We start from the raw sequence: 25,869 nt of genomic DNA, 5'->3' as shown, positions 1-25,869 counted from the left end.
TAAAGTATACAATTTGGTGGTTTTTAGTATATCCACAGGATTGTACAACCATCATCGCAATCAACTTCGAGACCAATTCTTTTTTAGCACCAAGTTAGAACCAAACTTAGAATCACTTCTGGGGGACTTTTCATCACCCAAAATGAAGCTCTGTGACCATGAGCAGTCCCTCTCTGTTTCTCCCACATTCTCCCCCCACTAGCCCCTGACAACCATTAATGTATTTTTCTCTATATTCTGCACATTTCATGTAAATGCGCTCGTGCAGTGTGTGATCCCTTATGACTGACTTATTTTACTTAGCACAATGTTTTCAAGGTTTCCCCAGGCTTAGCATGGATCAATACTTTGTTTCTTTTCACCACAAATAATATTCTACCGTGTGGGTAGACCCCACCTTATTTATCCCTTAATTAATTGGTGGATTTTGGAGTTGCTTCCACTTTTTGACTGTGATGAACAATGCTGCTATGAACATCAGCGTACAAGTGTTCATATGGGCATGTTTACATTTCTCTTGGGTCTATCCTTAGGAGTCAAATTTCTGGGTCATTTGGTAACTCTGTGTTTAATCCTTGGAGGAACCATCAGAACGTTTTCCAAAGTGAATAGCCACTAATCTTACATTTGCTTTGAGGTGACCTGGAACAAATTCCTCAACCTCAACAAGTCTCAATTTCCTCTTCGGCAAAATAAGGACATCATTTACCAGAGAAGGGATTGTCACTACAGCGCCATCTACTGTCTGACACAGCATCGGCGCTTAACAGAGGGAGGGTACTCTGCCGCCCCAGCAAATGGTTCCCAGCCTGTTCCTCCCTTTCTGTTTTGGATTCAGATTAGAAGACCTATACCATACCATGGGAGGCTTGAGTACAGCCCGATGCCGGTGTTAGGTGGAAAAATCAGAGTACCAAGTCACACTACTTTCCTGGACCATGTCACCCACCTCTAAAATAAAGAAAATAGAGAAGGGAATGACTCTCCATTCAAGTGTGTGTATGTTCTCTTTGCTTTGGGAAACTGGACTTTTGCCCAGAAACCACAACAAGTAAAGAAGAAATCAATAATCCACGTTATATATGCTAATGTAATTTGGTGAAAAATGTACTACAATGAACTTGGTTAAAGCAATATTCTCTTGATTGCCAACATTTCTTACCGGCTGCATCTCCAGAAGGACCTACGAAAACAAGATTCAGCAAAACCATTGTCCACCTGGGCCTAAGCCAAGCATAGAAGTGCGAGTCCTCCATCCCAACATACTGATGGCCCAATTAGCATTTCTGTTTCTGGCAGAAACGACTGACAGTCCATCAGTCCCAAATAACAATAAAATAGTTCTGCAAAAAAACAGCTCTTCGGTTCTTAGGGGAGTTCGTGTTTTTTCAGGGTAAAAAATATCCCTTGGGCAGATTCACTTCATTGCAGAAGTTGGTTTCAGAGTTCCTTTGCAAAACCTGGGGGGAGAAGAAAGGAAAAGAAAAGCAGAAAAAGTTGTGCGTGCAATATTTCACACTGGGAGGAATCGTTTTTGCTTTGGGGACAATAGACAGGACATTTAGAGAGAGCCCTCTCCTAGCATAAAGGAAAATAGAAGGAATTTTATCTTTAGCTGTAAAGATAATACTAGGACAGACTCGAAGATTCAATGCAAATGAAGCTGCCAAATTAATGGGTGTGGGGGTCACACCCAAGCTGAAGCCATGGTCCCAGGCTTGCTTTCATGGGTTCCAGCTTTTGACTCCCTTTGCTACTGTAATACTAACTATGGGGTGAGAAAAATTCATCTTTCCTTTTTCTAAAGACATTAATCAGACCTATCAAAGAAAAAAAAAGCAAACAAACAAATTGCGGATTGCAATGAAAGATTTAAGAGAAAAAAATATATATAGAATTTGCTTACTATTAGCCATGTGAAGGTTAAGAAGCAACATGATAATTAAGGGAGTAAAAACCACCTGGGGTGTCCTTTATGTGTTTTCTACACACACACACACACACACACACACACACAACATATAAGCTATGTATCATAGCCTACTTCTGAGCACTTAGTTGTCACTGAGTAAAAATACATGCCAGATAAATACACTGACAGGCCCGCAGGTGCTATTACTATTTGAAGGCTAAATTCTGTATGAATCAGGTGTGGCATAGAGCTCATCGTTACTAAAGGACTAACTGATCTCATTAGGAGTCAGCGTCTGAGAGGCCTGGAAACACTATCCATGCGGGCAGTGTGAGGGAAGGAGATAGAACGTCTGATCTTAGAGCCAGAAAATAAATAGAGTGGTCTCTTGAATGAAATTGAGTATGGTGGTGGAAGGAGGGGTGGACTTTTTTCCTGGAATATTGTAGCTTAGGATCAAAAGAAAACCCTAGTCTCTAAATCTAAAATGTTCTCTGTGGTCTCCAGGTCTTTGTTTGGGTCATTCCGTCTGCCCCACCCTATGCTAACCTACTCATCCCATGGTCTCTGCACAGACGCCACTTACTGTAGCCCAAGTTCCCTGGTTCCCCAAAGCTGAGTTATGTGACACCACCATGTGCTTGCTGAGCACCCTGTGATCATATCCTCCTAGAAACTGTTTACTTCTTCATCTCCCCGCTGGATTGTCAGTTCCTAGAAGAAACGGAAAAGATATATCTTATTTACAGGGTATCCTTGGGGCCAACACAACATGTATTTAGGGGCTCAATAACAGTGCTGACTTCACAGAAGACTCTAGCTGAATGGGAGAAATAGAGCATCTGAACCCAGAAGTGGAGCAAATCCTGAAACAGCCCCCCAGCCAAGGTAAAAGGGGTCAAGTACTAGGGGACAGAGAGGTTCTAGAGAAAAACATCAGAAAGACAAGATTTTTCCCCTTGCCTATCAGAATCTACTGGAGCTTCCTTTTAAGAATCTGTGGCTCCACTTACTAGACATGGACAAAGGAACAACAGCATCACCACTGTAGCCTCTGGAGAAGACAAGGGCATCACTGCCTCTGCCAACGCTGTTGTCTTCATGTGCAGCAGCTAGCTGGAGATTGAATAGGAGCAGAGCAGCATTCTAGGAAGGAAAAGTGAACACTTCCTGGAAGGTAGTATGTGCGGAGAAGTGAATCCAGGACAACATACAGGAAGACAGAGCACAGGGGGAGGAGTGGATCCCAGCAAGCGGTGGAGCAGTGGAGCACAAAATCGGAACATTTGGAAGTCTGCTCCACTGAGGTACGTCACTCCAGAAGCTAAGCGGGGGATGGAGCCCTCACGCGGACAGTGTGGTCTCAGGTCCCACAGGATCACAGAAAGACCAGGGGTGTCTGATGTGGCAGAGCCCTCAGGTATAGGAGCAGAGAGGATGGTGGCAGAGATGGAGCGGAGAAGGGAGCTCTCAGCTTGGGCTTACCTTAAACAATGATCCAAGGCACAGTTGGGACACTGCTTTTCCAGCAGGGACCCCACAAGTGGCAGATCCAAGGAGACTCACCTTCCTTCCTCCTCTGGTAGGAGCAGCACAAGAGTGTGTGGCAGGAATTTGCTGGCTTTGGAGACTCCAAACGGGGCCATGACCAGAGACAGAAATGCTCAGTCACAGGCCAGTGAGCTTGGAGAGCGGCCAGAGACCAGGGAGATAGGAGGGATTTACTGCTTTTCTCTGAGGGCACACTGAGGAGTGGGGGCCCAAGCTCTTGGCTCCTCTGGGCCAGAGATTGGGAGGCCGCCATTTTCATTCCCATCCTCCAGAGCTCTACGGAAAACATTCAGGGAACAAAAGCTACGAAGACTGAACCCAGCAGATTGCTTAACCTGGCCCCTGGAAAGGGTGGTGCAATTCCACCTTGCAATTCACTGCAAGAGACCCCTCCCCCAGAAGATCAGCAAAACATCCAGCCAAGACCAAGTTCACTGATCAATGAGAACTGCAAAACTTCAGAGGTACAGAATATAGCACATAGAAGTCATGGCTTTTTTCCCATGAGTCTTTCAAAGTTAAATTTTTTAAATTTTATTTTTCTTAAAAATTTTTCCTCTTTCCTATTTTAATGTTTTTTTAACTATTTTATTTTATCAATACCTTTTTTAAAAAATCTTTTAAAATTTTCATTGTTATGATCATATTCTATCCCTTCATTATATTTGACCTTATTTTTTGAATACATATAAGTTTTTCTTTCTTTAAATTTTGGGATACAATGTCTTCTAATAGATCAAAATATACTCTAAACCTAGTGCATAGCTTTCTTCTAGTCTCCACCCTGATCATATACTTTTCTTTTCTTTTCCCAACCAATATCTTATATTATCACTTCTTTTTTTAGAATCTTGTTTAATTTTCATCTTTACAGTCATATTCCATCCTTTCATTGTGTACCCTTATTTTTATAAATATATATGTTTTTCTTTCTTTAAAATTTTAGGAGGCAGTTTCTTCTAATATACCCAAATTAAGTATGATATCAAAATACCATCAAATTTTTCAAATAAATGGAACAAATAATCCTAAAATTTATATAGAACCAGAAGAGACCCTGAATAGACAGAGAAATGTTGAAAAAGAAGGCCAAAGTTAGCAGCATCACAATTCCGGACTTCAAGCTCTATTACAAAGCTGTCATCATCAAGACAGCATGGTACTGGCACAAAAACAGACACATAGATCAATGGAACAGAATAGAGAACCCAGAAATGGACCCTCAACTCTATGGTCAACTAATCTTTGACAAAGCAGGAAAGAATGTCCAATGGAAAAAAGACAGTCTCTTCAACAAATGGTGTTGGGAGAATTGGACAGCCACATGCAGAATAATGAAATTGGACCATTTCCTTACACCACACACAAAAATAGATTCAAAATGGATGAAAGACCTCAGTGTGAGATAGGAATCTATCAAAATCCTTGAAGAGAACACAGGCAGCAACCTCTTTGACTTCAGCCACAACAACTTCTTCCCAGAAAAATCTCAAAGACAAGGGAAGCAAGGGCAAAAATGAACTATTGGGACTTCATCAAGGTCAGAAGCTTTTGTACAGCAAAGGAAACAGTCAACAAAACCAAAATACAACTAACATAATGGGAGAAAATATTTGCAAATAAAATATCAGATAAAGCGCCAGTATCCAAAATATAAAGAACTTCTCAAACTCAATGCCCAAAGAATAAATAATCCAATCAAGAAATGGGCAGAAGACATGAACAGACATTTCTCCAAAGAAGACATCCAGATGACCAAAAGACACATGAAAATATACTCGACATCACTTAATGTGCATCAGGGAAATACAAATACAAATCAAAACCACAATGAGATATCACCTCACACCAGTCAGAATGGCTCAAATTAACAAGTCAGGAAAAGACAGATGTTGGTAAGAATGTGGAGAAAGGGGGATCCCCCTACACTGTTGGTGGGAATGTAAACTGGTGCAGGCACTCTGGAAAACAGTATGGAGGGCGTGTGATGTAATGAGCACTGGATATTATACAAGACTGATGAATCACTGAACTCTGCCTCTGAAACTAACAACACACTATGTGTTAATTAATTGAATTTAAATTAAAAATAAAAATAAATAAAAAATAAATTCCAAATATTGTTTTTCCTAATGCCAAAAAAGAAAAACAAACAAAAAAAGCCAAAGCCCATCTACATGCTGCCTGCAGGACACTTATTTCAGACCCAAAGACACCCACAAAATGAGAGTGAAGGGATGGGGAAATATTTATCATCCCAATGGAAATCAAAAGAAAGCCAGAGTAGCAATACTTATATCAGACAAAATAGACTTTAAAACAGACTATAAAAAGAGACAAAGAAAGACACTATATAATGATATAAAGCAAGCAATCCAACTAGAAGATCTAACAATTATAAATATTTATGCACCCAACATAGGAGCACCCAAATACATAAGACAGTTAACAACAAACATAAAGGCACTAATCATTAGTAACACAATAACAATAGGGGACTTTTACACCCCACTTACATCAGTGGACAGATTATGCAAACAGAAAAACAACAAGGAAAGAGTGGCTTTGAATGGCACACTGGCCTAGATGGATTTAACAGATAGATTCTGAACATTTCATCCTGAAACTGGAGAATACGCATTCTTTTCAAGCGCACATGGAAATTTCTTTAGAATAGATCACATATTAGGCCACAAAACAAGTCTCAATAAATACAAAGAGGTCAAGGCCATGCCATGCATCTTTTCTGACTACAATGTTGTGATACTATAAATCAGCCACAAGAACAACCCTAGAAAAAGCACAAATACATGGTGGTTAAATAACATGCTATTCAACAATGAAGGGCCAACCAAGAAATCAAAGAAGAAATAAAAAATTACATAGAGACAAGTGAAAATGTAAACACAAGGGTCCAAAACCTCTGGGATACAGCAAGCATGGTCCTGAGAGGGAAGTATGTAGCAATAAAGATCTTAATCAAGAAGCAAGAAAAAGCTCAACTAAACAACATAACCTTAGCCCTAAAGAAGTCAGAAAAAGAAGAACAAGCCCTAAACCAGCAGAAGGGAGGAAATAATAAAGATTAGACAGGAATAAAATTATATAAAAACTAAAAAATCAATAGAACAGACCAATGAAATCAGGAGCTGGTTCTTTGAAAAAAAATCAACAAAACTGATAAACCTCTAGCCAGACTAATCAAAAAGAAAAAACAAACAAACAAATAAAAAACAATAACAATAAAGGACTCAAATAAACAAAATCATAAATGAAAGAGGCAAAACACAACTAATACTACAAAAACACAATTTTAAGAGATTATAAAAAATTATATGCCAACAAACTGAACCTAGAAGAAATGGATAGCTTCCTAGAAAGATATAACCTAACAAAACTGAAGCAAGAATAGAAAATTTGAACAGACTGATTACCAGCAAAGAAATTGAAAAACTCCCACCAAACAAAAGCTCAGTACCAGACAACTTCACAGAGGAATCCTACCAAACATTTAAAGAAGAGTTAATATCTATTCTACTCAAACTTCTCAAAAAAAATAGAAGAGGAAGGAAAACTTCTAAATTCATTTATGAGGCCAGCATTACCCTAATACCAAATTATTAGCAAACCAAATCCAACAGTACACTAAAAAAATCATTCACTATGATCAAGTAAGATTTATTCCTGTGATCCAAGAGTGGTTCAATATTCACAAATAAATCAACATAATACATCACTCAATAAGAGAAAGGACAAAATCCATATGATCATTTCAATAGATGCAGAAAAAGCATTTGACAAAGTACAATACCCATTCATGATAAAAACCCTCAACAAAATAGGTGTAGAGGGGAACATACCTCAACAAAATAAAGGCCTTATATGAAAGATCCACAGCAAACATCATCCTCAATGGGGAAAAACTGAAGGCTTCTCCCTTAAGGTCAGGAACAAGAGAGGGATGTCTACAGATTGTTTTTTTCAAATCTTTTTTTCAAAATACCAAGGGTATTTTTCACAGAACTGGACCTAACAATCCTAAGATTTTTATGAAATCACAAAAGACCCTGAATAGCCAAAGAAATCTTGGAAAAGAAAAGCAAGATGAGAGGTATCACAATTCCAGATTTCAAGGTATATTACAAAGCTGTAGTAATCAAAACAGAATGATACTGGCAAAAACACAGACACATCAATGAATAGAACAGAATAGACCACCCAGAAATAAACCCACAATTATATGGTAATTCATCTATGGTAAAGGAGGCAAGATTATACACTGGGAAAAAAGCAGTCGCTTCAACAAATGATGCCGGGGAAACTGGACAGCTGCATGAAAAAGAGTGAGAGGGGACTATTTTCTTATATCCTACACAAAAATGAATTCCAAATGGACTCAAAACCTAAATGTGGACATGAAACCATATAATTCCTTGAAAAGAGCATAAGCAGATATGTCTCTGATATCAGTTGTAGCAACATTTTTCTTGATATGTCTCCTGAGGCAAGGGAAACAAAAGCAAAATTACACTATTGGGACTATACCAAAATAAAAAGCTTCTGCACAGGAGCAACTGGATGGCATAGTTGATTGACCTTCAGACTCTAGGTTTCACCTCAGGTTGTGATCTCAGGTTGTGAGATCGAGCCCCCAGTTGGGCGCCATGCACAGGGTGGATTCAGCTTGGGATTCTCTCTCCCTCTCCTTCTGCCCCTCCCCACCACTCTCTTGCTCTCAAATAAATAAATAAATTCTTAAAAAGTAAAAATAAAAACCTCTTCACAGTGAAGTAAACAACAAAACTAAAAGGCAACCTACAGAATAGAAGATATTTGCAAATGGCATATCTGTTAAAGGGTTATTGACCAAAAACTAATAATAATAATAGATAAAGAACTGATACAACTCTATGAGCGCTGGGTGTTAAGTGGAATTGTCACATCCCTATGTTGTCTACTTGAAACAAATATAACATGGTACATTAACTATACCAGAATTAAAACTTAACAAAAAAAAAACCAAAACGATACAACTCAACAACCAAAACACAAATAATCCTATTAAAAATGAGCACAAATAGGGGCGCCTGGGTGGCTCAGTGGGTTAAGCCGCTGCCTTCGGCTCAGGTCATGATCTCAGGGTCCTGGGATCGAGTCCTGCATCGGGCTCTCTGCTCAGCAGGGAGCCTGCTTCCTTCTCTCTCTCTCTCTCTCTGCCTGCCTCTCAGTGTACTTGTAATTTCTCTCTGTCAAATAAATAAATAAAATCTTAAAAAAAAAAATGAACACAAATAATCCAATTAAAAAATGAACAGAAATTTCTCCAAAGAAGACACCCAGATGGCCAACAGACACGAGAAGATGCCCATCACCACTCTTCTTCAGAGAAATGCAAACCAAAACTACAATGAGATATAACCTCCCACCTATCAGAATGTCTAAAATCAACAACACAAAAAATAGCAAGTATGGAAAGTATGTGGAAAAAGGGGAACCCTGCTACACTGTTGGTGGGAATGCAAGTTGGGGCAGCCACTCTGGAAATCAATATGGAGGTACCCTAAAATGTTGAAAATAGAGCTATCAATCACCCATCAATCACACTCCTAGGTATTTACCCCAAAGATATAAACATAGTGATCCAAAGGGGCACATGCAACCCAATGTTTATTGCCGCAATGTCCAGAATAGCCAAACTATGGAAAGATTCCAGATGTGTTTTGACAGATGAATGGATCAAGAAGATGTGGTGTATATGTACAATGGAATATTATGCAGCCATCAAAAAATGAAATCTTGCCCATTGCAACAATGTGGAGGGAACTAGAGGGTATTATGCTAAGTATAATAAGTCAATCAGAGAAATACAATTATCATATGATCTCACTCATATGTAGAATTTAAGAAAACAAAACAGAGCATCATAGGGGAAGGAAAGGAAAAATAAAACAAGATGATATCAAAGAGGGAGACAAACCATGAGACTTTTAATCATAGGAAACAAACTGAGGGTTGCTGGGGGTGGGGATGGAGGAATGGGGTAACTGGGTGATGGACATTAAGGAGAGCATGTGATGTAATGAGCACTGGGTATTATATAAGACTGATGAATCACTGACTTCTACTTCTGAAACCAATAATACATTATATGTTAATTGAATTTAAATAAACATAAATAAAATTTTTAAAAAGAATGAAATCTTACCATTTGCAATGACATGGATGGAGCTAGAGACTATAATACTAAGTGAAATAACCCAGTCAGAGAAAGAAAAATACCATATGGTTTCATTCATATGTAGAATTTGAGAAACAAAACAAATGAGCATACAGGGGAAAATGAGAGAGAGAAGCAAACCAAGAAATAGACTCTTAACTCTAGAGAACAAACTAATGGTCCCCAGAGGGAAGGGTGTTGGGTGGTTGGGTTAAATGGGTGATGGAGATTAAGGAGGGTACTCGTTACGATGAGCACTGGGTAATGTATAGAATTGTTAAATCACTAGATTATATACCTGAAACTAATATAACACTGTGTGTTAACTACATTGGAGTTAAAATAAAAATTAAAAAAAAAAAAAACAAAAGAATGTGAGGGGGTGCCTGGGTGGCTCAGTAGGTTAAGCATCTGACTCTTGGCTTTGGCTCAGGTCATGATCTCAGGGTCGTGAGGTAGAGCCCCTCAATTGGGCTCTGCACTCAGCGGGGAGTCTGCTTGAGATTCATTCTCTCTCCCTCTCTCTCTGTCTCTCTGCCCCTTCCTCCCCTCGAACACTCCCTCACTCTCTAAAATAATTAAATAAATAATTCTTTAAGAAAAAAAAAAAAAAAAAAAAAAGAATCTGTGGCTCCTTCTTACTCTATCTTTGAACAAAGAAGTCTCTTGGCTGTTACCTTTAAAAAGTCCAAAGCCCTTTGCAATTGTGAAGTATTGTTGGTTAAATAGGAGCTTAGATCCAGAGAGTAGAAGCACAGAGGCAAATGGACCTGAGTTCAAATGCTGGCCTTGCTTAATATCTGTAAGTCACAGAAAGAAAGAAAGAAGGGAAAGGGAAAGGGAAAGTGAAAGGAGAAAAAGAAAAAAAGTTTGTTTGGGTTTTATTTAACAATGTTGCCTCTTGAGTAACCCAGAGCAGAAAACCTGGACCAGTGAAGACCAAGGAGCTGTTTCTTCAGCTATAGAGAGAAATATAGAGAAGCAAACAGGCTTCCATTTTTCACCCCCTGCATTTCCATGACTCCTCTTTCAAAAAAATAAGTAAATAAATAAAAGCGTCCTGTTGCAAAACTTCTTCCCATACCTGGACAGGGAAAAATTTGTGTGAGAAAGGAACAAAATCATCTATTAACAGTCTACCTCCCACTTCAACCTGCCACCACCCTGAAGACTAGATCCTGATAGCCAGAAGGTTCTCTGTTGAATGGGTAGGGTAGGGGTGCTGTGAGAGGAGTTGGGTGCCATAGATACTCTGCATGAGAAAGGAAGAGTTATTCCCATGGCAGGCAGCTGTGCAGTGTTCCTAGAGCAGCTTGTACACAGCGTGCAGGAGCCAGGGTGGGCAAAAGTGACCCTGTCCTTCAGATATTGTGAATCAGCACTCTGATCACTGAATGCTACTTTCAATCTCAGAGGTGCAGACAAAATGGTGGGTGGCCATTGTTTTTGTGCCTCCCTCCACTATTGCAAGCCTCTCCCCTCCAGCAGAAGTAACTTCCAGGGGATTTAAAGGGCTGGCACCCTTCTCTCTCCCCTTTTATTTTTCTCTTTTTCCAATTTTTGGAGCCAGACATCAAAGACTAAGATATTCAAAAAGAACTATGTATAAGGGGGAAAAAATCAGAGAGTCATTGCACATACCCAGGATGAGAAAACACCTGAGAATATCCTAAATTCACAGCTCAGGCTGGTCCTCAGCAGAGGCAGCCAACAACAAACAAAAATTTAGCAAAAACAAAAGCAGTAAACCCTGGAGAGGAGGAGGAATCCGATTTTTAGAGTTACCACCTTACCAGATTCAAGAAAGAAAAAAGAAAAGAAAAGAAAAAAGAAAAGGGGCGCCTGGGTGGCTCAGTGGGTTAAGCCTCTGCCTTCGGCTCAGGTCATGATCTCAGGGTCCTGGGATCGAGCCATGCATTGGGCTCTCTGCTCAGTGTGGAGCCTGCTTCTCTCTCTCTCTCTCTCTCTCTCTCTGCCTGCTTGTGTTCTCTGTCAAACAAATAAATAAAATCTTAAAAAAAAAAAAAAAAAGAAAGAAAAGAAGGAAGGAAGAGTTATTGAGAGGAGCCTTGAGAAAAGTTCTCAACCTAAAATCCTCCTAACAAATGCATACTGAGTGTCTACTTGTCTTTGGCATTGACTAGCTGGGTTCACACGCAGTCCTCAATGTAAGTCACAACGTGCCATGAGTCACAAGCTAGGTGTCATTGTTGTATATCATTTTTTTAAAGACTTTTATTTATTTGACAGAGAGAGAGATCACAAGTAGGCAGAGAGGCAGGCAGAGAGAGGGGGAAGCAGGCTGAGCAGAGAGCCCGATGCAGGACTCGATCCCAGGACCCTGAGATCATGACCTGAGCCGAAGGCAGAGGCTTAACCCACTGAGCCACCCAGGCACCCCATTGTGTGTCATTTTTTAACTGAGGAAACAGGCTCAGAGGTAAAATGATTTCCTGAAGGTGAGATGATGATCTGTAAACACAATGGTGGGAATTTAACTTATACAGAATTTATGTTTTTAGGGCTGAGCACAGAGCTTGGCCGGAGTGGGGAAGGAGACTGAAATATTTGCTAAGGCACAGGGCGGGAATGGGAGGAGTTCCAGAGAACATGATGAAGTTAGGAATTCCAGGGCCTTGTGGGAACTCCTCAGAGCAGGAACAGGAGCTGGGAAAGCAGAGGAAGAGAGGAGGCTTCTGGAGGAAGACCAGGGCAGGAAAGGAGGCTGGGGCTCCACCAGGATTTTATCAGAGACCAAATCTGGATGAGAGCTACGTGACTAGAATCAGAGGAAATCAGCTTTCATCCTAGGCATGCTGAGTGCCTGTGGTCCAACCCAAGCTGGGCATGTATCTGGATCCCCTCCAGTTCTGCCATTGTCTCATCTGCAAAATGGGCGCATTTGCTTCACTGCAATGATGAGTTACAGGCCTTGCAGGTGGTTTGAGAGCTGTGTGGGCCTCGGGAACATGGCCTGTAGTGAAGCCTCCAGATGGTTTCTCAACCACCATCTCCACTCTGCCCGATGCCCCACCCTCCTTAGTGGAGACCATCTACATCCCAAGCTTCATTCACTCGGAGTCCAATTATTCCAGAATGGTATCTGACCGGAAGTATACAACACTGTATTATAGTCATATTTGAATTTAAAAAAAAAAGAATTTTACTTGACCAGATTTATTTCCTTCCCTACATAAAAGAGATGCCAGGTAGGAAGCAGACCTCTCACCCACACTGCAGACCTAATCACCACCTAACCCTTGTCCTAGACCTGGTGGTGCAAAATCATTGTCTCCTTTTGACTGGGTTTTCTTATCCTTAAATGAGAGGGTTGGAACCAATGATCTCGAAGGTCCCTTCAGGTTCCAAAGCTATGTGGTGGCTTGGAACACCCCTCCTGAGACTGTCCTGCCAGCCCAGTGTTCCAGCTCTTTCTACTGCCCAATTAGTAGCATTTATCCAACTTTTTTTTGTCAGGTATGCGCTTCTATTCCAGGCATTCTGAGCCAAGTCTGAAAATCAGACTTCTTGGAAGACTCAAATGTTTTAACAATCTTCAAACACATGACATCAAACGTGCCATTTTCCCTTCATCCACCAACTTTGTACTTTTATCCAAAAAAAATAAGAAAAAGAAAGAAAGAAAGAAAAGAGATACTGAGTCCATCTGGCATGATTTGCTTTGAATAAAAGCCCATCTGCTTATTATTTCTAATTTCATTGTCCTCTACAATGTTTACAGAAGTTTCTTTCAATATTTATTGCACCGTGTTTCTAATTACTGATCCAGACCATCTACACAGACTTGGTGGGGTGCCGGGCTGGGAGGTAGGTGTCTCTCCGTTTTCATCTGCACGCTGCTTTACTCTGGGGGTACCATGTGGCCCTCGGCCGTCATCACGCCACCCTGTTGCAAGGCTGCAGAGACAGATTCTGACAATCAGCCCCTTTATCATCACTCTCCCTGGGGGCTTGCGAAGCCGCCTCTGATGAATTTTTGCCTGCCTCGACACCATTATTGTCACAGGAAGGATGGAGATAATTACCTGGTTTATTATCCTGAGGCTGGCTTCATCTGGGGGCCGGTGATCACTGGGAACAGAAGGCTCGTCTCTGTCTTCGGGAGTCCTAAATAGATGGGTAAAAGATTCACATTCCCCCTCTGGTGGTGTCTCTGAAAGACATGGGATGATCTCTTCAATGTAAATACTTCCAACTAGACCCTTTTTAAATTACCTCCACCCCAAAATACCCCCCCAATCCAAAACGCTGTTTTATTTTAAGATTATTTATTTATTTATTTGACAGAGAGAGGGAGAGATCACAAGATCACAAGATCAGGCAGAGGGGAAGGGGGAAGCAGGCTCCCCGATGAGCAGAGAGCCTGATGTGGGGCTCGATCCCAGGACCCAGAGACCATGACCTGAGCTGAAGGCAGAGGCTTAACCCACTGAGCCACCCAGGCACCCCCAAAATGCTGTTTTAAATTAAACTCTTTTCCACCTGAAATAAGTTCCCATTTCTGATCTCCCCAGTTCTCTAATGATGCTTTATTCTTCCCATCTCGTGATGCCATTACCTCCCACGACCAACCAAATCCTGTTACTCCCTCTCTATGGCGTCTTTCCCATCTGTTCTACTCCATTGACCAGTTTCCAACCAATATCCCACTGTCTCCATTCCTGAAAAACCTCCTTCCTGTCTCCTAGTCTCTCCCCGACCCCACCCACCATGTACCTGAATCTGGAATAATCCACATAAAAATCCATCAAAATCTACACATGGATTTCATCACTCTCCAACTCAGCAATACTGTGTGGGTACCCTTTGCCTTCAGGAGGACGTGTCCATACCCGCTGACTGGTAGGACCTTCACCATCAGGCCTCACAGCCCCCCACAGCTGGGCATCCCCCGAATCCTTCTCCCAGCCACATAGGTGTGCTCCGGACGCCACAGTCTCAGCTCTTGCTCACACTGACTTCCCAGGCATATGGAAAATTCAAGAAAGAAAAAAAGGCAATATTTGAGGAGCACCTGGGTGGCTCAGTCGGTTAAGTGTCTGCCTTCAGCTCAGGTCATGATTCCCGGGGTCCTGAGATCGAGTCCAGAATCCAACTTTCTGCTCTGCAGGGAGTCTGCTTCTCCCTTTCCCTAACTCATTCTTTCTCTCAAATAAATAAATAAAATCTTTAAAAAAAAAAAAAAAAGACAGTATTTGAAGTGATTCTTAGTGCAGACATTTAAGACTTAAAAGTGAATTCTACCCTATTTTTGTATGTGGTATATCATGATGCTTCTGATTCTGATACTGATACTCCCCCAGATCCCAGAAAATTGTTTCCACTGTGTTGTCCACTAAATAGGCCACAGCTCTCCTGCAATGATTCACAAGGAAGTTCTAGCCAAAAAAAAAAAGTGGGGGGGGGGGGAGAGAAGGCAGGATACAGAAAAGGCAGTGAGTATGGGTTAAAAAGCAGGGATTTTGAATCAAGTAGAACTGGATTCAAACCCCAGTTCAGGGGCACCTGGGTGGCTCAGTGGGTTAAACCTCTGCCTTGGGCTCAGGTCATGATCTCAGGGTCCTGGGATCGAACCCCGCATCAGGCTTTCTGCCAGCGGGGAGCCTGCTTCCCCTCTCTCTCTCTCTGCCTGGCTCTCTGCCTACTTGTGATCTCTCTCTCTCTCTCTGTCAAATAAATAAATAAAGTCTTTAATTAAAAAAATAAAAAAGAAACCCAGTTCAGACACTTACTAATGCATGGCATTAGTGGAGAAAATCACTTACCCTTCCTGAGACTGCCTCCTTATCAGCAAATAGGGCTAATACTGCCTTGCAGGGTTGGTGTGGGAGCTAAAGTCAGCACACGTTGAGTTCATTTGTTAACCCAAGTGAGAGCTGTTAAGAATCTGAACTAAGACCTATGTGTAGGATTGAAAGGAGTGAAGATGTTTCAGAACTATTTAAGAAGTGAGATCATCAGGATATGGGACTGGTTAGGAAGAGAAGGGAGAGAGGCCATGATGAATGCATCCCAGATTTCTATCATCCCAGATTTAATTTGTAAGATAGAAATTCTAAGAGTTTTGGGGCACCTGGCTGGCTCAGTCGGTGGAGCATAAGACTCTTGATATCGGGGTTGTAATTTCGAGCCCCACACTGGGTGTAGAGGTTACTCAAAAATAAAATCTTTAAAAAAGAGTATTTAGATTTATATGATACTTTTTCTGTGCAACATTACAGATATTTGCAATTTTCAGACAAAGGGGAATTGAGGTTTCATCATACCAAATGGATAACAAAAGAAAATACTTAATTTCTAGACCTGGAAGCCTCAGATGGACAAGTTTTTCAGGTAGCAATAGATCTTGTATTCAGCTGAAGCAGTTCCTACTGAAGTTCAATCCCCTGGGAATGACAACCTCTATACAGAAGACCAGATGGCAGGGGTGAGGGACCCATCTGGGAGCAAAGACTGTCATACTAGTATGGGACAAATGCCTGGGGTCCCAGTAGTGGGACTGTGATCAGAACACCACTACAACACTGGAGAAAGTGGGCAGGTGAACTGCTGCAATTTGACAGTGCTATTGCTAACAAGTCCCAAAACCAGAGAAACAAAGGATTACACCTTGGGACTGACCCTATTTGAAACACTTCATTAAAACTTTCGATCACAAACTAGCTTAACATGAATTCATTTCCCATCTTGGTCATTCTGGATCATTCACATTTTTGTTTTTGTTTTTTTGGTCAGGTTCTACTCACTAGAACCAGAAAAGTCTACATGAGAAAATGGAAGAGAGGGGGTTGGAAATGTGTTTTAGAGGGAAGGCAAATGTCAGGCTTAGGGATGTGGTCTGCATTTGTAAGAAATAGGGAGTCACTGAAGGTTTGAGAACAGAGTCAAATTTTTAAGAAGAGATGAAAGCAAATTTTTAAGAAGAGTCTGGCAGAGCTGGACTAAGTGAACCCACTTGAATCCACTCAAATACTGAATTATTGTTGTCATTCTAATTAGACCTTACACTTTCCACCATTAATTGCATCTTTAAACTCTGGTCTCTCTAAACACCCTGACCATAGTCTTTCCCGAGGGCTTCTAACTCTGTCTCAGTGATTTTCAACCAGAGGGGAGGTACAGGATTTGGAAGTCAGTTGGCTTTTCTTATTGAGATAGTTGCTATATTCAAAAGTTGGGGCAGAGAGTAAGGTAGGTACACGGGGCTTTATTTCCACAGAGGTCAGTGATGCCATGTGTCCTCAAAACACTAAAAGACCAGCTGTAAAAAGTCATCCTGCCCAAAATGGCTGCAGTGCCCTGGGTGGGACGCATGATATCTGATCTCTTTTGCTTCCCCAATCTTTGTCTTCCATAAATTTTCTCCTTCTGTCTATCATCAGGCATCCCGCCAGTCGCCTGATTAGCAGGTTAAATGGTCACTCAACTGTCACTGAACTCCTCCCCTGATTCAGGAGCAACTGGAGGAAAGCCAACATCCATTATTGACCTAGTTGCACAGCACTTAAGATTTCCACGGTGCTTCACAATGGTTTCTATTAGCTAATTCTCATGTCAACACATGCATTGAGTTAGTTTTGTTATTTGTGGTTTGTAAGTGGAGAGGCTCAAGTACGGAAGATTTGGAAACCTGTTCATGTCTCTTACATTTAATTCGTAGAACCAAATTGTGGGAAGCTCTTTTCAAAGTCACAATAATTCTCTCATACCTCTAGGACATTCACTTAGTAGGGTGCCATTGGTGACAAAATTTTAATATAAATGTCCCTTGCTTTTTGGCATTGAAATACTTTGAAGGCCTAGTGATGAAAAGTGAATCGCCCTCTCCACTGGTTTTCATTATACTGAAGATATATTCAAGGTTTTTTTTTTTTTAATCTCTCTTAAAAGCTGAATGTTTTATTGCCATCTCTATGGACCTCTCTTTTGATGTCTGTTACATTTCATTTTGTATTACCAGTCCCTTGGCCCCTTTGGGGCACTGTTGTATCTTCCTAACAGATGGAAAGTGTTTTGAGGGCAAACTGTCTTTTTCTTTGTATTTCTCCAAACACTATAATAGTGCCTCGCCTGCAATAATGACTTATTAAATATTTGCTGATGGATTGGTGCTCAAATTGTTGGCCAATTCCACAACATGAAAGGTTTTACTTCCTGGGAATCTACTCTTTGAAAAAAAAAAAAGAAAAGAAAAGAAATCATCAGAAAACATTTTGTAGACTTCTGCCCCTATGATGTCCCTGTTGTGATTAGTTACATTTCATCAACACCATCTCTAAGCTCTGGATATTTCTCTCATGACAAAGGAGTCTCTGACGCCACAACTGCCAATCCCATCATCTTTTTTCCACCCAGAAATTTACTGTGCCAAACATGGCTAATAACTTACCCCATGGGGGTAGGGTAGATGGATGGTCACAATGGGCAAAACGGTCACAATCTTCCCCTGCTCACTGTGTTCTTGACCTTTACAATGTAACTGGGCCTCTACTCCTATCAAAACATAAGGTCTATTTTCCTATTCCTTTGAATCAAGAATAAAAAGAAAATCCCTTAGGTTGATAAAGGAGAAAGGAGATCTGCCCAAAAACCCAGAGGAAACCTCAACATAATCAATGCATTTTTTTTCTAATTTTTTTGAGTATAGTTGACACACAATATTGTGTTGTTTCAGGTGTACAACACAGTGGTTCAACTTCTCTATACATTATGCTGTGCTTACCACAAGTGTGGTAACCAACACAGGTGTAGCTCTTTCACCATACAATGGTATTACAAGATCATAATCAGTACATTTTAAATGTATTCCTTCTAATACCAGAATAAGACAAAGGTACTCACTACTACTGTAGCTGTTCTACAGGGTTCTCCATGCCTTGGCCGATGAAATGAGACATTGTAAGGGCCTATTTAACCAGAGTGGCTCCATCTTGGTTGAACAGCCATTTTGTTGTTTATGCAGTAAAACTTACACTGACCCTGCCCCCAACCCCCAGGGGACTTACTTAAAAGCAAGTCTGGGAAGCTAGTAAAATATGGTCGACCAGTCCCAGATAACAGAGCCCAAATACAAGGGCGGGTCAGGCCAGGTGGAGACATCCAATCACTATCTTCCTAAAAGAATGTGGGCCCCATCTTTTGGGTGCCTTTTGGGTGCCCATTCTGACCAAGGTGATAGGCTAGTTCAAATATCTACTATAGAGTAAATTGTAGTTTAATTGGCCACCCGTGAGTGACCTAGCATGACTGCGCAGCTTTCTCTGTGTGTTACAATTTCATTGGCCACCTGTGTGTGGCCAGGCTCAACCACATGGTCTTTGCTCTATACAAGTTACTCTGTGAGGCTGGGAGGTTTCGCTCTCTCTGTAAGAATCTGTTTGATTCTCCATGCTTGGCAGGAAATAAAGCTTTGCTTGACCTTCACTTTGTATCAGTCTTGCTCCTTTGATCACGGGCCCTAACAACGTGAAGACTGTAAGCAAAAAGCAAAACTCTAAATGTTTTCAAAAATAACACACAAGAATTTTATAGAGAAATATTAAAAATTTTATGGAGAAATTTTTAAAACCCATTAAATCATACAAGTTCTGAGTAGTGGAGAAAAACCCACTGCTCATGGGGGAGATTATTTAACACCATGAAGGTATAAATTCTTCCCCCAAATTAATTCATAAATTTAATGGAATTACAGACAAAATTTCAGTAGGCTTTTTTAAACATCTCATCAAATTGATGCTAAAATGAGTATGAAAGAACAAAAGTCCATGAATATTAAAGACAGTTTTGAAAAACAAAGAACAGAAGCCATCAATACCTGTATCAGTTTCCCAGGGCTGCTGTTAATAAATTACCACAAACTGGCTTAAAGCAGCAGAAATCTCTTCTCTCCGTTTCAGAGACTAAAGGTCCAAAATTAAGGTGTTGGCAGAGCCGCATTCCCTCTGGAAGCTCAAGGGGAGAATCCATTCCTGGCCTCGTCCAGGTTCTGCTGGAAGTCAGCGTTCTTTGGCTTTCCTCCGCTGGGACTGCCTCACTCCCTCTCTGTCTCTCTGCATTTACATGGACTTATTTTCTGTATGTCTGCTTCTTCCCCTCCTCTGTCTCTTGTAAGGATACTTGTCTTTGGATTTAGGACCAATCTAGGTAATCCTGGTAAATTGAATCTCAAGATTCTCAATTTTTTTGTATCTGTGAAGAAAAGACCTCAAAAACACAAGCCACATGGTAAAAAAAAAAAAAAAAAAAGAGGCAGTTTTGATTACATTAAAATTAAGAATCCCTTCTCCCTTAGAGAATTCCTAATAATGTATATAGATACTCAACTGTCTAGAAGATAAAGCTTAATTCTCCTCCCCTTCAGTATGAACTGAACCTCATGACTCACTTTCAAGAATAACATGCAGAAAGGAAAATGTTTAACTTTACAATGGAGAAAACTAGCAAATAGCACCCAAGTGGTCAGGGTTAACATTGCTAAGTCATATTGATATCGTAAAACCCTTGATACATGATAAGCGCATTTTTACTCCTAACGTGTTCTTCCAAGAAAGGTATAAGCCCAGTCTAATCATAAAGCAAACAGCAAACTCAAATTGAGAGACATTCGACAAAATGCTTGACCAGTACTCTTCAACACTATGAAGATCATGAAAAACAAGGAAAGACTGAGAAATTGTCATAGATCAAAGGAAACTAAGGAGATAAAGTAATTGAATGCAATGTGGTATCCCAGATGGATCCTGGGACAGTAAAAGAACATCGATGGGGGGAAAACCATGAAACCTGAATATGTGGTTTTTTAAATAGCATTAGACCAATGTTAATTTCCTGGTTTTGACAAATGTGCCAAATTATTTAAGATGGTTAACATTAGAGGGAGCTCAGTAAAAGGGACATGGAAACTCTCTGGAGTATCTTTACAAGTTTTTGTAAATCTAAAATTATTCTAAAATGAAACATTTGCCACTTATAAAATAATCTCAGCTAAAGATATCAGAATAAATTCATATCAGCTAAAACCTACAGAAATTAACATCTAAAATATACATAGAATTCTAAGAAATTAATGAAAAAGACAAGAAAGCCAGTAGTAAAATGGATGAGCATATGACCAGACAAATCCGAGAAGGGGAAATCCAAGTGACCAATAATATATCAAGAGATGTGTTACATTATTAATAATCAGAAACATGGTAAATTAAACCAAAGAAACATATCTATATGAATCACCTTGGGAAAAAACAATTTACACTGATGAGAACGTGGGAATATGGGAAACCTGGTTCACTCCCAGCAGGAGAGGACAGTGGAACAGCCATCCTGGAAGGCAAGATGGCAGTGCTACATGGGATGAAGTGTGCAATTACCCTATGACATGTGATCCCACTCCAGGGATAACGCCCCAGGAACACTCACCTAGGGTCATATGGGGGCATTTAGAAAAGGGTTGTTTATGACAACAAAGCCTCGAGCCAACAATGGGGTTGTAAACAAAACATGGTGGACACACTCTGGAAGATGACGTAGCAGAAGAAATGACCAGAAGCACATTCGCCAACACGGATAAACTCTAAAAAATTACACAGAACAGAAACAGTAAAAAGAAAAAAAGAAAAGAAAGCAAAGGAAAAAGCATATACTAAAGTGCTATTATATGAATCTAATTATCATAAATTTCAATGACATATTCTAAACACATTAATGTGCATGTTTACGGTACACGAAGAAGACAATAGACATCGGGAGGGACATGAAGGTGGGAAATGCTATAATAGACTAACCCAAGGGAGAGACCATGATGAGGCAGGTGCCATGAGCTCCTTAGGACGCTGACTTCAATTCTTGGCATCTGAGGCCCAAACCTAAAAGGAAAGAGCAGAGGACAGACTGAGCAAGGATTTGAGATCACCTTTGAGCTAAGAGCATGAGTTTTAGTGTGGGTAGACATGGGAACATCTGTAGTTTCTGCTTAGCAACCCCCCACCTTTTCTTTACAGAGTGATCTCAAAATAAGTCATATCTTAATGTCCAGTTAAGAAGGGCATTGTACTACTTGGTTTCATTTCTATATGATATACCCCACCCCATAGCATGAGACTCAAAGAGTACTTCTTTCCAAGACCTTTATAAATCTCCCCGATTCACAAAGAACCACTAGATCACCTAAGTCCCCCTGCCCCCCACCCCGTAACATGCAAATAGAATGAGAGAGAAACACTGTTTCTTTGAGCCCCTGGGGGCAGGGTGTTAGACTCCCTCACCAGCCCTATAACCCCACACCACACTCCAGCACCCCGGCCAGCAAGTGCAATTCTAATTCATGCTTCAACAAAAAAAAACAAATTATAATATATTTTGAACCTGGAGGGTCATTTGCAAATAATGAGAAATGCAAATTTTAAATCAGTGTAAGTCCAGGGAGTGCTGTACTATGATGGCCGCTCTGGTGCCCAGAAGAGTTACGGCAGCTTTTTTAAGTGTTTAATATACTCTCTGAAACAGCAGAGGCCGTGAGCAAACCCTGATCATTTTCATTGACCATTTGGCCCGTGGCTCAGACCACTGCAGCACGGACTCTGAGCAAATCACCAAAGATTGAAATTCTAAAAGAAGCTGTTGATTTCAAAGCTTTTAATGATTCAAATTTTCAATCAGCAGTTTTTTCCCCAGTTCATTACCCACGGACTCTGTGGATCAACCAATGTGTGCAACCCATCTCCTCCTTAATTCCTCTCCTAATACAATCCTGTCCATCATGTTACCCAGCCCTGGAAAACAAAGCCAAGATATACATGTTCATTTTACCTTCCTTTGCTTTGGCAGCATTCCAAAAGCATGGGAAACAAAGTATAAACCCCCACCCTCTCAGAAAGCTTCTAAAATGAAGCTGCCGATCAAGCTGTGGGTTCCTTAACTGGACTGGACTGATGGGAAATTGAATGTGCGCTGGCAGCTCCGGCTGAGACAAGGGAGAGCTGCCTGTGAACAAAGAGGGGGAGAGGAGAGAATCTTCAGCCTTAAGTCAGAATTGTGTCCATCCCACAGTGTCACTCCACCTGGGGAGTCAGGAGATGAAAATAACTTGGCTTTGAAACACACACAGGCTATTCAGGAAAGCAGCTGACAATTACAAGTACGAAGGGGGTACCGGACTAGGTTCCTACTGTGTAAAATTGTATGTTATGGAATTGATTGAGCTGTCATTCACAAAAGGGGATCCTTGAAGCTAGCGGGAAGATAAATAAAGCAGAAATTCAGATAAGATTCATTCAAGTCCTGCCACCAGGATCTGTGAATTGAAAGTGTTGCAGCTTGTGAAGTAATAGGATTAAACAATGGGGTTGAAGGTCATTCCTTATTACCCTTTTCTATAAATTATCTTATTTTCTCTTTGGCTCAGTGACTGTCACTCTGCAGGGTCACTTGCTCACTGAGTCACCTGGAGCTGCAGGCAGCCAGGACTTGGTAATATTAAGTTACATGCAACTGATGAATCACTAAATTCTACCTCTGAAACTAATATTAAAAAAGAAGAAGGAGGAGGGACGCCTGGGTGCTCAGGTGGTTAACCGACTGCCTTCGGCTCAGGTCATGATCCCAGAGTCCTGGGATTAAGTCCTGATTGGGCTCCTGGCTCAGTGAGGAGCCTGCTTCTCCCTCTCATCCTCTCCCCTCTCCTGCTGTTTCTCTCTCTCTCTCTCTCTCTCTCTCTCTCTCTCAAGTAAATAAATAAATAAAATCTTTTGAAGAAATCCCCATGTTGTCTTAAGGATTTCTTACAACCCATTTCCCAGCCATCACCCACCCTGACCTCCAGCCTTCTCAATGTCCCCAGCACTGTCAGGTCGCATGACTGACAGTGAATGTGAGCTGTAGTGGTCCCTGGCCCAGCCTTAGGGCATCTGGTGAGCTAGACAGTGGTAGCACACAGTGTGCTTTCTAAAGGCAGGTGGCAAACTCCTGTTTCATTAGGGTCACCTTGAGAACCAAGGGAAGTCAACTCTGGATTGTGTCTTGTGTGTAGTAGGTGCTCAATAAAAATGAGTTCAGCGAATGAAGGAACTGACAGTTTCCTGCAATAGCACAAGTCAGAGGGAATAAGCGTCAATCAGCATTCACTTCTGGCAGATTGGTCCAGAAGAATCAAACCCCAGCTGAGGGTGGGAGGAGAAGGAACGGACCTTACTTCCTCGGGGAGAGAACGGGCAGGAAAGTAGCAGGTGTCCAGGACTTCAGCCACAGAAACTCGGGGTCAGAACAGGGCTCCAGTCCCAGCAAGGAATGCAAACATGGGACGAGATGAACACCGCAGAATGGAGGAAGTGCGTGCACATGCACGGTCTAAGGGTGTCTTGGGTAAGGTCAGCTCAGGAACAAACAGGAAGCACTGCAGAGGAGGAGAGGACCTCAAGACCCTCCCCACCCCAAGCTGAGCAGGACTCTGGAAGACTGCTGAACCCACTCTCCCATTCACATCTCCACCTTTCAGGACTGGCTCTCAGGCTGGAATTCATTTAAGCCGTGGACTTCCCTGTGGAAGGTATTTAATGCAAGAGCCTGCTCTAGTGGAAAGATCACAAAGGAGGCAGTTCTGCTGTGACCTTCCTGTGCCCTCAGACAAGCCACTTAACTTCTCCAAGTCACAGGTCCCTCCTCATAATTGGGGGCAATGATCCGACTTATTGGAGTATTTGGGGATCGAGAAGAGTCCACATATGGAAGCACTCTGCAAAGAATGTAGCTATTTGTGTGTTTCGTATTGATTTCAGTGTTGAATTTGTCCAATTGAATTTTCTGTAATCATAGAAATAAAGCTTTAGTTCTGAGAAGTTTTAAGCATCCAGCAGGCAAAAAGAACATTGGAGGGAGCCAGAGAGGTCTTCTCTGGGCCCCCAAAATCAGAGGCTGCAATTGGCACCTACCCGTGGCAGCTCCCTTTCGCCAGACTCTCTGCTTGAAGCCGCGATCCAATCCACAGCCTTGTACAGAGTACCGCTAAGTATCTGCTGGAGGGCATGTAAATAAAACCTTCACCAAGGTAAACAGTTGCTCGGTTTTACAGCCTGTTCACACGTAACTTTTATGCTCCATCATGATCTATGGCTCCTCTGCCTTTGCAAGTCCTGGAACATGGTTCATGTGATGTCCTCTAAGTGACAGGCAGATAAATGGTTATTTACTCACCAGCTTTCCAGGCCCTTCAAAGCCTTTATTTAAACTGGGATGCTGTCCCTAACTACCCATTAGTGATCATGGAAATTCTTCCTAATGGAGACGAGCCAGTTACCCTGACAGCCTTTAGTGGCCCAGGGCAGAAGGTTGGGTGGGATGAGGAGGGGCCCCTCGTTCCATCTTGTTGTTGGACCCAGAGGCCATGTCTGCCATCAGTGCGTCCCACTGTGAAACCACAGGGCGTGCCTGCAGTCTTCCTAGCACATGGCCCGTGTCACAAATATGAGAAGGTGCCAGGAAAGAACTTGGGTGCTATAAAAAACACCTGCTACTGAGTCAAGTGACTGCTGGTTTCACACCGAAAGGACCATTCAGCTGCCTGACGCAACTGTCAGGCCCAGACAAGAAAGTCAAGTACATTTGGTCCATTTTTTGCTGACACCATGGATGTTTCTATGATGGGAAGCGAATCCCTTCTCATTCTGAGGGAAGGAACAGTCCACAGCTTGATAACGGAATAGATCCAGATTTTACTCCCAAGATTGGTAGTTGGAATCTGCAAAGTATTTTTAATAGAAGTAACATTATAAATAAGAGTTTGAAACTGTTACCATGGTTATCATAACAATAGTTCCCAAGTATCGAGTGCTTATTACTTGTGAGAAACAATGCTAAGCATTTGCCACGGAATATTCATGAGATACTCACAGTGAGCCCACAACCTGAGGTTTACCCTTTCTCTTCCCAGCTGAGAAGACTAAGGCTCAGAGAGGCTAAGTAAGTTGCCCAACATCACAAAGCTCGAGTTTGAACCCTGTGCTCTTGACCATTCTTCCACGGTCAGTGGAGACCCTTGTGTTTTTCAATCTTCCATATTCCCTAAATTTAAAAATGAACCGTTTGAATTGGACATTTGGGAAGATATCTTGTCAGCTTTCTAGGGTACCCTCAAAACTCAATGTTAATTATACATGGGCGACTTAGGAGGACATGCATC

At 41.5% G+C, this 25,869-nt stretch overlaps 1 long non-coding RNA gene across 5 annotated transcripts; it reads right to left on the bottom strand.

Annotated features, from left to right (window-relative positions):
* Positions 1 to 1,094: 1,094 nt before the first annotated feature.
* LOC309850533 lies at positions 1,095 to 25,085 on the bottom strand. Of its 5 annotated transcripts, XR_014304317.1 has the most exons (5): positions 18,091 to 18,178; positions 13,727 to 13,808; positions 2,926 to 3,058; positions 2,499 to 2,626; positions 1,095 to 1,460 (listed from the first exon to the last, which is right to left on the bottom strand). It is a non-coding gene; the product is annotated as an uncharacterized lncRNA (long non-coding RNA). The 5 variants fall into 5 exon arrangements; XR_014304313.1 differs by lacking the exons at positions 1,095 to 1,460; positions 2,499 to 2,626; positions 2,926 to 3,058; positions 18,091 to 18,178 and adding exons at positions 13,435 to 13,598; positions 24,623 to 24,706; positions 24,885 to 25,085 and having other exon boundaries at positions 13,727 to 13,854; XR_014304314.1 differs by lacking the exons at positions 1,095 to 1,460; positions 2,499 to 2,626; positions 2,926 to 3,058; positions 18,091 to 18,178 and adding exons at positions 13,435 to 13,598; positions 24,623 to 24,706; positions 24,885 to 25,085.
* Between the last annotated feature and the right edge of the window lie 784 nt (positions 25,086 to 25,869).

This window comes from Mustela nivalis (genome assembly GCF_964662115.1).
Source record: "Mustela nivalis genome assembly, chromosome: 16".
NCBI classification, from domain to species: domain Eukaryota; kingdom Metazoa; phylum Chordata; class Mammalia; order Carnivora; family Mustelidae; genus Mustela; species Mustela nivalis.
Note: the sequence above shows the minus strand (reverse complement) of the source record. Positions and strands in the feature narration are given on the sequence as shown.